Here is a 10,770-nt window from a genome sequence, read left to right on the forward strand (position 1 = left end):
TGTAGGCAGGACGGGGGGGTGGCTACACAAATGGATGCATTCCTAATGGAACGCCTATCATTTTGTGGGTGGCCACACTGACATCAGCAGTGATGTCAGTGGGGAGCTTCCAGCTCGATCAGAGCAGGAAGCTACCTGGGGTTTGCGGTTGCCGAGACCAAACCTTAGGGTCTATTTGCAAGCCCCGAAGGTCGAGATGGTCTTTACCATCGTGACCATCAACCTGGTCGGTCGCTAAAGCTGTGGGTGGTAACCCACAGCTTAACTAGCGACCAGGAGGCCGCACTTAAAATTAGAAGCGACCGCCCTCATTCAGAACAAGCGCTCGCTTCTTGCGAGCATCTCTGAATGAGGGCGTAAGTCCTGTAATGGCAAGGCCAAAACAGAAAAACCTGGGATCCACATTCTGCAGTATCCACACATTCCCACGAAGGTATGGATTTGCTGTTGGTTCTGCGGCAGTGTCATGGTCTGTATGGCTTGGATTCTGTCATTTGTCACATGTCGCAACCCCTGGGTTAGGCAATGTCCCAAGTATTTAACCCTGGACTGGCATGGCTGTAGTTTGTCCTTAGCAACCTTGTGTACTGTTTGCGAGAGATGAAGCAACAAAAGTTTAGTATCATTTAAACATGACATAAACGAATCAGAACATAACAATAAATGGTCCACATATTGTATTAGAACAGATCCATTGGCAGGTTGAAAAGGTTGAAAAGATTGTAAACAGTCGTGTAAGGCCTGGGAGAAGATACTGGGGCTGTCTAGGAAGCCCTGGGGAAATCGTGTCCATGTGTATTGTACACCCCTGTATGTAAAAGCGAATAGTATACTGGCAGTCAGGATGAAGAGGTACAGAGAAGAAAGCAGAACAGAGGTCAATGAAAGAGAAATGGGTTGCATTTGGTGGGATCTGCATAAGAATGACAGCTGGATTTGGCACTATGGGAAATTGGCTCTCTACTACCTTATTAACCCCTCTAAGGTCTTGTACCAGCCTATAACCCCTCCCTCCACTTTTCTTCACAGGGAAGATGGGACTACACTTGCTGTACGGATTAAAATTCCCTGCTGTAATAATCGCTCAATTATGGGATAAACCCCTATCTCTACCTCCTGTTTTAACAGGTACTGGGGAATTTTTGTAGCTTGCCTACCGCTTTTTAGATTTACCATTACAGGAGCTACATTTGACATTAATCCAGTGTCCTGTCCATCTTTGGTCCAGAGTGAATCTGGAATTTGGGATAACATTTGATCTACCTGAGATGGGTTTTTACCTGAACCAGTAGAGTGATACATTAATCTTTGGGGAGTGTCCAACATATTCCTTACCTCATGCTCAACTCTCTGTGATATCTAGAAATATACAATCAGGGGTACAATATATGACACATCCCATCTTACTTAACAAATCCCTTCCCAGTAGGTTAGTAGGAGCCGCTGCTGCCAGGAGAAAACAATGCCTGGTATGCAAAGGCCCGATAGTAACCTCCGTGGATTTGGTTAAAGGATAATGTTGCACTTTACCCGTTACACCCATTGCTGGTACTGTCTCGCTGGTCACCTGTAAATTAGCTGGAGATATTATCACTGATCTGGTCGCCCCTGTGTCTACAAGAAAAGGATGTTTAGTACCAGCTACATCAACCATCATCACCGGTTCTCCCCTAGTACTTCTCGTTAACCTGACTATCTGTAGACTACAGGTATGACCTGACCCCTAGCGTTGACTCTCACTCTCCAATACAGCATTCAAGGCCACAATTGGATCTGGTGACTGTGGGAAATTTTCTGTACTCTGTGTATATCCCTTATGTGGATATCCAGGTACTCCCTGGTTAGGGGGTCCTACCTTCTTCACATTACAGTTCCTTCTTACATGTCCCACTTGGTTACAGTTAAAGCACCTTCGTGAGTGGGGTGGATGAAAGGGTTGCTGTGTGGGTTGAGCGGTAGGGAAAGATTGTGGGTGTGGATAGGGATTTTGAGGGTAATATGGTTGTGGTGGATAGCATGGGTTTTGTGGCTGTGTGTGATAAGTGGGGAAGGGCTGTGTTTGTGACTGAACAGGATTTGTGAGGGTATTTAGCTGTGCAGGTGTATGTGTGTCTGGTGGCTGTGATGTTACATTCTTTCCTTCTAGAGCTTGAATACTAATAGCCATTAGCTTCTCGCTCTGGGTCTCTCTCTTTTTGAGGATGTTTTCATCATGTTCAATAGCAGACTCCCTGAGTGTGTCTTCAGTGACTCCCCTCCAGCCAGGTAGAGAGGTCTGGACTCGGGTCTTTAGATTGTCTTTAAGACCATCCATAAGTACTGTGATGATCATTTCCCTGTAATGAGTGCTATCTTTAATATTCTCTATCCCAGTGTACTGGGTGGTAGCCTGCATAGCTCGGGTACAGTAATCCTCTGCAGATTCACTCTCTTTTTATTTTATGGTGCAAATTTTACTCCATTTAACTACTACTGGAAAATATACACCCAACTGAGTTATTATGCGGGTAATGTTACCCTCGTCTGTTAAAGGACCATCTCCATCCAATACGCGATCCGTGATAAACTTTGTCACGTTGGTATTGTGTGGAAGACAAGCCCTTAACACCACTCGCCAATCTTTATTGGTTGGCTCGTGAGCATTACCCAAATTTTTTAAAAATCTTTGGCATTTTGCTAATTCCTTTTTAGGGTCAGGGAAATCATTCATTATGGAATTTAGCTCAGCTCTTGTCCAAGGACAATGCATTGCTACCTCCCTTGTGGGCACTACACCATTCGCATCCGCATTCCCATTTGGAACAATTATTGTCCAGATGGGATGGATACCAGCCACACTGTTACCTCTGACCTTGTTACCTGGCTGGGGATTTAGTCTATTACTGCTACGTATAGGGTTACAAATTCCTCTACGGGTGCAGTGGATGTTAACACTTCCTGTACTACCACTGATGAAGATGGTGGCACCACTTGTGCTTGTTGTGATGGAGCATCTAACATGTGTACGGCATGGGAAATGGCAGACATAACAACAGGTTCATCATCCGCATCATAAAAATTTTCCTTGTGATTACTCAAGAGAGGGTACAAGTTACCTGTTACATTTTTATGAGTTTTTACATCGACTGTACCTCCACCCGCATCTGCATAGGGCGGTGGTGGTGCGTGTGAACTACTGGCAATACCTTCCGCAATGCTACCTTGCTGTGCGTGCGCTCTATTTCACGGCACACATGCACGCACTGCAGTTTAGCGCTGCGTGCGCTGGTTTGCATTGAATGCACACCCTTGAGCCACGTATCTCCTTCATGCTGCCATAGTTTTAAACAATCATTATACTTTATCTTTTTCATTCGAGAGTGCACCATACAGATGCTATCTCAGACATTGTTCAATACCTCCTTATCAAAGCTGCCAATTCTGGGAAACAGTTTTACACATTTCCTCGTCATTTTAAACCATACATCACACTATCTAGTTGCATAAGCACCGTACCTAGTATGCATAATATGCCGTGCCTTCCCAAGCAGCGCTTCCAAATGCAGCACATCATCTAACATCTCTACTGTTTGCTTGGCTCCCATCTTTGGGAAAATAACACTAAACTTTTCAATAGAGATTTAGACTGGTGAAAGAACGTCAAGGCTACTTTCACTTACCTGTGGACGATATTAACAGGATGCGCCCACACACCTATGGAAGAATAACCAGGCTGCTTCCACACATCTAATCCCTTTTTGACTACCTTTCACTGCTAGCATTTAGGTATTCCAATAACACCTACCCTTTTCAGTTCACAATCACAATTTGCCACAACTGTGCGGTTCAATTACAATGCTCAATAACCCTAACTGATCACTGAATACTGTAATGACACTGAGAGCAGTGGCGTCAGAAGGGGGGTGCGGGGGGTGCGGGCCGCACCCGGGTGTCACCCGTCGAGGGGTGACACCAAGGTGCAGGCTCCCCCTCAGTGACAGGAGGCGGGTGCTGCACTGTAACATCATGTGCAGCACTCGGCTCCTGTCACAGAGAGGGAGCCTGCACTGCCCGCACCTCCGGCACCCCCCATTGTGTTGAAGCTGAATAATTGGCTGAGACAAGTTCAGTTTAAAATTTTATCGCAGCGACGCAATCTTGCGAATGGCCGCAAGACTCCATTTTAGAAATGCGATCGCTAGACGCCATTTTGCGAATGGCCGCCTAAGCGCCATTTTAGGTGAACTCACAATATAGTACATGTGGCGATATTTATATTAGCACGATGCGATCGCTTCTTTCATCATTTCTTATATACACAATAATACTCACAAGAGCGCTATTAAAAAATTGCATATTAGCGAATGCATAAGACTTTGTATGAAACTGCTGAAAAAGTAGCTTTGTGCGCATGCATCTGCCCCAAGTTAACTAGCGTCCTTATACCAAACCCTGAACACCCCCACATTTCATATTCACTCATAAGGTTCAATAAGCATCAAATGTATGATTCAAGTTGGTTAAGTTAGTTTAAATGCTAAGAAATAAAGGTTTTTGATAACTAAGGTATTATACATGATAAGCAAGGTGTGTTTGGTTTCGTTCTGATGCGTACGCTTTTTACAGCATCCCGGTGTTATCGGTGGAGAGATCGCATCATGCAAACTCAAGTTACAGATCGCAGAACTTACAAGCAACAAAATGTTCAGCTGATGAAATGTTACAGGAGGCGTTACTAGAAAGACTCCTGCTGTTAGAGGCAGGGAGAGTCTATTTGAAACAACCTGTTAAATGTGCTGTAACATATGCTTCTCCTCTGGGAACCAATGATATCAGCAGGAAATGTCCCCTTTGTCCTGCTTTAGTCTGGGGGGAATAAATACATGTGCCCGAATACTGGTTTAGGAGTCCATGCTGAAGGTTGTATGTACTGAGGGTCTCTAGTCTGAGGTCTATCTCTGGGTCTGGAGGCGCAGCGTATGTATACTGTACTTGGGTCTGTATTATTTCCTTTTACGCCTAAATTGTGTATGTATAGATTGCGTGTAACTGACTGTACTTTTACCTGAATAATACTTGTGCGTTGGAACCACAGATTCCACTCCTGTCTTTATTTGCGGTCATACTGCGTACGCAATTAGCGTTATTTTTAGAGGTTTATAGGAAGGTTTTCAGAAGGTATAGGCAGGGGTATATAGAGGTTCTGATCCAGTATCGTTAGTTGGGGGCTCGTAAAGAAGTCACTTACCTGCTCACACGGTACATACGGTCATCGATATTTCAGCAAAGGGTGGAGTGGCCACATGCAGGGTTTGCCTGCAACCGCTTTGTGCTGAAAGATCGCTATCCATCTCCGTGTGAATTAAGGAAGCTGACTAGAATCCAGGGACAAGAGAGGAAAAAGTTTGTTTTCCTCTGTTGATAGAACCTTGTGTTTAGAGGGGTGCCGCAGTATTGCGTACGCGGCTAAAATGCATTTTTGCGTACGCAGTTAAAAAGTCATTATACGGTTGTGTGGTAGTCGCATAATTGTGTATGGGGCCGATCGCACAATAGGGTATACGCACTTCCGGTTCTGCTGCCACGTGTTTGAACAAAGCCATTGAGGTTTACATTTTTTTTATATTACCAATATCTGGGTTAACGTTTATTTTTCTGCGCAGGAAAAAAAGTGTGTAACAGTGAGTGTATTGTTGGTAGGGGTAATTTATTCCTTAAAGTTAAGGGTATCGTATGATCCTTAAGGGCTAGGTGCAAGGGTTAGCCTAGTCGCTCGGTAAGCAGCTTTACCGTTCTAAACACAGTAGCAGGTGTACATGTTGTCTTTGTTGTATAGAGGTGCGTGAGAGTGGCCGACATATAAACTTTCATAGGTCTGGAAGTTACCTTACTAAAGCTTATCCGGGTGTGGAAGTTGCCTGTTTCAAATCTTATCTAGGTGTGGAAGTGGCCTTACTAAATCTTATCCAGGTGTGTGGGCGCCGCCGACTTAAATCGTCCACAGGTAAGTGAAAGTATCTTGATTGTCTTTCACCAGTTTAAATTTTTATTGAAAAGCGTGGGAGTTGTCTCAGAATGGGAGCCACGCAAACAGTAGAGATGTTAGACAATGATGTGCTGCTAATGGAGGCTCCGATTGGATTGGCCCGTCGTATTATGCATACTAAGTACGGTACTTATGCAATAAGGTATTGTGATATATGGTTTAATATTGCGAGGAATAGTGTTAGACCGTTTCCCAGAATTGGTAGTTTTGACAAAAATGTGTTAGATAATGTCCAGGATCACATCAGTATGGTGCGATCCCGAGAGAAAAAGATTAAGTATTTTGAATGTTTAAAACTATGGCAGCATGAAGGGGATGCTTGGCTTAAAAATGTGCAAACGACGCAAACTAGCGTTGTGAATGCATTGCCAGAAAATACATCCACGACGCTGAGTTGCAATACGGGCGAGCCGCAAATTGGCGCGCACGTGCGGCAAGGTAGCGTCGTGGAGAGTATTGCCAGCAGTTCGCGCTCACCTCCCCCACCTTATGTGGATGGAGGTGCAAGTACAGTTACCAAAAATACCCATAAAAATTTAACAAGTAATTTGTACCCCCTCTTAAGTAGCCATAAGAAAATGTTTATGATGCAGATGATGAGCCTATTGTAATGTCTGCCATTTCCAATGCTGTGCAAATGATAGATGCTGCATCACCACAATCACGGGTGGTGCCGCCTTCTCCATTGGTAACAGCAAGGGAAGTGTTAATACACTCTGCACCCATTGAGGAAGTTGTTAATACCATACGTAGCAGCAGCAGATTAAACCCCCAGCCAGGTAACCAGGTCAGAGGTAGCAACGCTGCCGGTCTGCATCCCATTCGGACAATAACTATTCTGAATGGAAATGCGGATGCAAACGGTGTAGTGCCCACTAGGGAAGTAGTAATGCATTGTCCATGGACAAGGGCAGAACTAAATTCCATCATAAATGATTTCCCTAATCCAAAAAAGGAATTAGCCAAATGTCAAAGATTTTTGACAAATTTGGGTAGTTCTCATGAGCCCACTAATAAAGATTGGCGTGTGGTGTTAAGGGCCTGTCTACCACGCAATACCGACGTGACAAAATTTATCACGGATTGTGTATTGGATGTCAACGTTCCCTTAACAGACCATGTAAACCAAGGTAACATTTCCCGCATTGTGACTCAATTGGGTATATATTTTCCAGTAGTAGTTAACTGGAACAAAATCTTCACAATCAAACAAAAGGAGAGTGAAACTGCAGAAGACTATTGCGATCGGGCTCTGCAGGCTATCACCCAGTACACTGGGATAGAAGATATTAAAGATAGCATTCACCACAGGGGAATGATAGTCACGATATTAATGGACGGTTTAAAAGAGAATTTAAAAACTCGGGTTCAGACCTCACAGCCTGGCTGGAGGGGACTTACAATAGATAACCTCATAGAGTCTGCCATAGAACATGACAAAAACATCTCAAAAAAGAGGGAGACCCAGAGCGAAAAATTAATGGCTGTCAGTATACAAGCTCTGGAGGGAATGACGTTAACATCACAGCCAACAGACACGCTTGCACTTGCACACACACTCATGTCAGAACAAGTTGCTCTCACTAACCCCACTCAACAACAAACACAACTCTATCCCACTAACCCAATGCAAGCACAGGTCCCAGGATATCCACCTACTTCTTATCCCCCACAATACCCTTACTCTCCCTATCCTTACCCATATCCACCACCTTTACCCTCTGCTCAAACTCCACAACAACACATGCTTTCACCTGAATCACGGACATGTTTTAATTGCAAACAAACAGGACACTTAAGTAGAAATTGCACAGTAAAAAGAGTATGGACCCCACATCAGGGCAAACCTAGATATCCCCATAAGGGATATGCACAGAGGCCAGCAAATGTTCAGCAAGCACCAGCTCCAATTGTAGCCGTAAATGCTTTATTGGAGAATGGTAGCCAACGCTAGGGGTCAGGTCATATCTGTAGTCTACAGATAGTCAGGTTAACGGGAAGTACTAGGGAACAACCGGTCTTGATGGTTAATGTAGCTGGTACTGAATATCCTTTTCTTGTAGACACAGGGGCGACCAAGTCAGTGATGAAATCTCCCGTTAATTTACAGGTGACCAACGAGACAATACCAACAATGGGTGTGACAGGTAAAGTGGAACGTTATCCTTTAACAAAGTCCGCAGAGGTTAGTATTGGGCCGTTGCATACCAGACATTCTTTTCTCCTGGCTGCCGCGGCTCCTACTAACCTGCAGGGCAGAGACTTGTTATGTAAAATGGGATGTGTCATATATTACACCCCTGATGGTGTATATTTAGATATCCCAGATAGAATGGTATACGAGGTGCGGGATATGTTAGACTCTCCTCAAAGGATAATGTATCACTCTACCATTTTAAAAGAAAATCCATCACAAGTAGATGAAATGTTGTCCCAAATTCCAGATTCCCTTTGGACAAAAGATGGACAGGACACTGGATTAATGGCAAACGTAAGCCCGGTAATGGTAAACTTAAGAAGCGGTAGGCAAGCTCCAAAAATTCCCCAGTACCCACTAAAACAGGAAGTAGAACTAGGGGTGTTTCCAATAATCGAGCGATTATTGCAACAGGGAATTTTAGTTCGTACAGCTAGTGTAGCCAACAGTCCCATCTTTCCAGTAAAGAAGAGTGGTGGAAGGGGTTATAGGCTGGTGCAAGACCTTAGAGGTGTTAATAAGGTTGTAGAGAGCCAATTCCCTGTAGTGCCAAATCCAGCTGTCATCCTGATGCAGATCCCACCAAATGCAACCCATTTCACGGTCATTGACCTCTGTTCTGCTTTCTTCTCTGTGCCTCTTCACTCTGACTGTCAGTACCTATTCGCATTCACATACAGAGGTGTGCAATATACATGGACACGATTGCCCCAAGGTTTCATAGACAGCCCCAGTATTTTCTCCCAGGCATTGCATGACTGTTTACAAGCTTTTCAACCTGCCAATGGATCAGTTCTAATTCAATATGTGGACGATTCATTGCTATGTTCTGACTCTTTTATGTCATTTGTGAATGATACTAAACTTTTGTTACTTCATCTCTTGCATACAGGACACAAAGTGGCTAAGGACAAGTTACAGCTGTGCCAGCCCAGAGTAAAATATTTGGGACACTGCCTAACTCAGGGGTTACGACATCTCACAAATGATAGAATCCAGGCCATACAAAACATGACACTGCCGCAGAATCAACAACAAATTAGTACCTTCTTGGGAATGTGTGGATATTGCCGAATGTGGATACCAGGTTTTTCTATTTTGGCCTTGCCTTTACAGGAACTAGTCTCTTCCTCAAAGCCCGATCGCGTCATACACACTGAGGAATCAGAACAGGCTTTTCTCAATCTTAAGGATAGTCTGACAAAAGCTCCTGCATTGGGAATACCCGATTATGAAAAACCTTTTGATTTATATTGTACGGAAGCCGATGGTTGTGCTGCAGGTGTCCTTACACAAAACATGGTGATGCCAGTAGGCCCGTAGCATACTACAGTGCCCAATTGGACATGGTAGCAAGATCACTCCCCACCTGTTTGAGAAGTGTAGCAGCTACCGCTTTATTGGTGAGTAAAAGTGAGGATGTAGTATTGGGCCATGATATGATTGTCTACACTCCTCATGCTGTATCTGCTCTGTTGAACTCAGCTCAAACCAGACACGTCTCCTCGGCTAGGTTCACCAAATGGGAACTAGCCCTAATCGCTCCTGCAAATATTACTGTTAAACGTTGCAGTACGCTGAATCCAGCAACATACTTACCATATGTACAACATGATGTACAAAGGGTGGAAGGAGAGGAGTTGCTGGCGGGAGGTGAGTTCAGCAGACATGATGATACCCATGATTGTATGACATATCTGAATCAGACCTTTACTGCTAGACCTGACATACATGACACACCTTTAGAGAATGTGGATGTTACTTTCTATACAGATGGGAGTTGTCATAGACAAACAGACACAGGTGAATTATGTACAGGTTATGCTGTTGTAAATGACACAGACATCATGGAAGCTAAACCTCTCAGTCCTCCTCACTCAGCCCAGGTGGCAGAGTTAGTAACATTGACTAGAGCATGTGAACTGGCAGCAGGCAAATCTGCTAACATTTACACTGACTCGAGGTACGCGTTCGGGGTCGTGCACAATTTTGGGGCTCTATGGCGTCTGAGAAATTTTATGACAGCAGCAGGCACACCAGTTGCACACTCCCGACACATAAAACATCTCTTAGAAGCAATCCAACTGCCCAAATCAGTGGCAGTAATTAAATGCAAAGCCCACACATGTGAGGATGACCCGGTGTCACTGGGCAACAACAGAGCTGATGAAGCTGCAAAATAGGCAGCAGGGTTAAAAATGTCTTCTCCGATTGAAACAATTATGTCATTCCAAACCATTGATATGCTGAAATTAATTGAGATGCAAAATTTGTGTTCAATTCAGGAAAAATCCATTTGGAAGTCCAAGGGGTGTGGGCAAGAGTCCTCTGGGCTCTGGAGGGACGGACATGGTAAGCCAGTAGCCCCCAAGGCATATTACCCCAACCTGGCTGAGGCAGCACACGGTCTGACTCATCTGGGAAAACAAGGTATGTGCAAGTTGGTGAGGGCATACTGGTGCGCACCAGGTTTTTCTTCACAAGCAGAAAAGATAGCAATGTCTTGTCTGACCTGCTTGAGGAAGAACATAGGGAAAGCGATCCCTAC

Source organism: Taudactylus pleione, unplaced genomic scaffold (genome assembly GCF_031769625.1).
Source record: "Taudactylus pleione unplaced genomic scaffold, aTauple2 ptg000582l, whole genome shotgun sequence".
Lineage (NCBI taxonomy): Eukaryota > Metazoa > Chordata > Amphibia > Anura > Myobatrachidae > Taudactylus > Taudactylus pleione.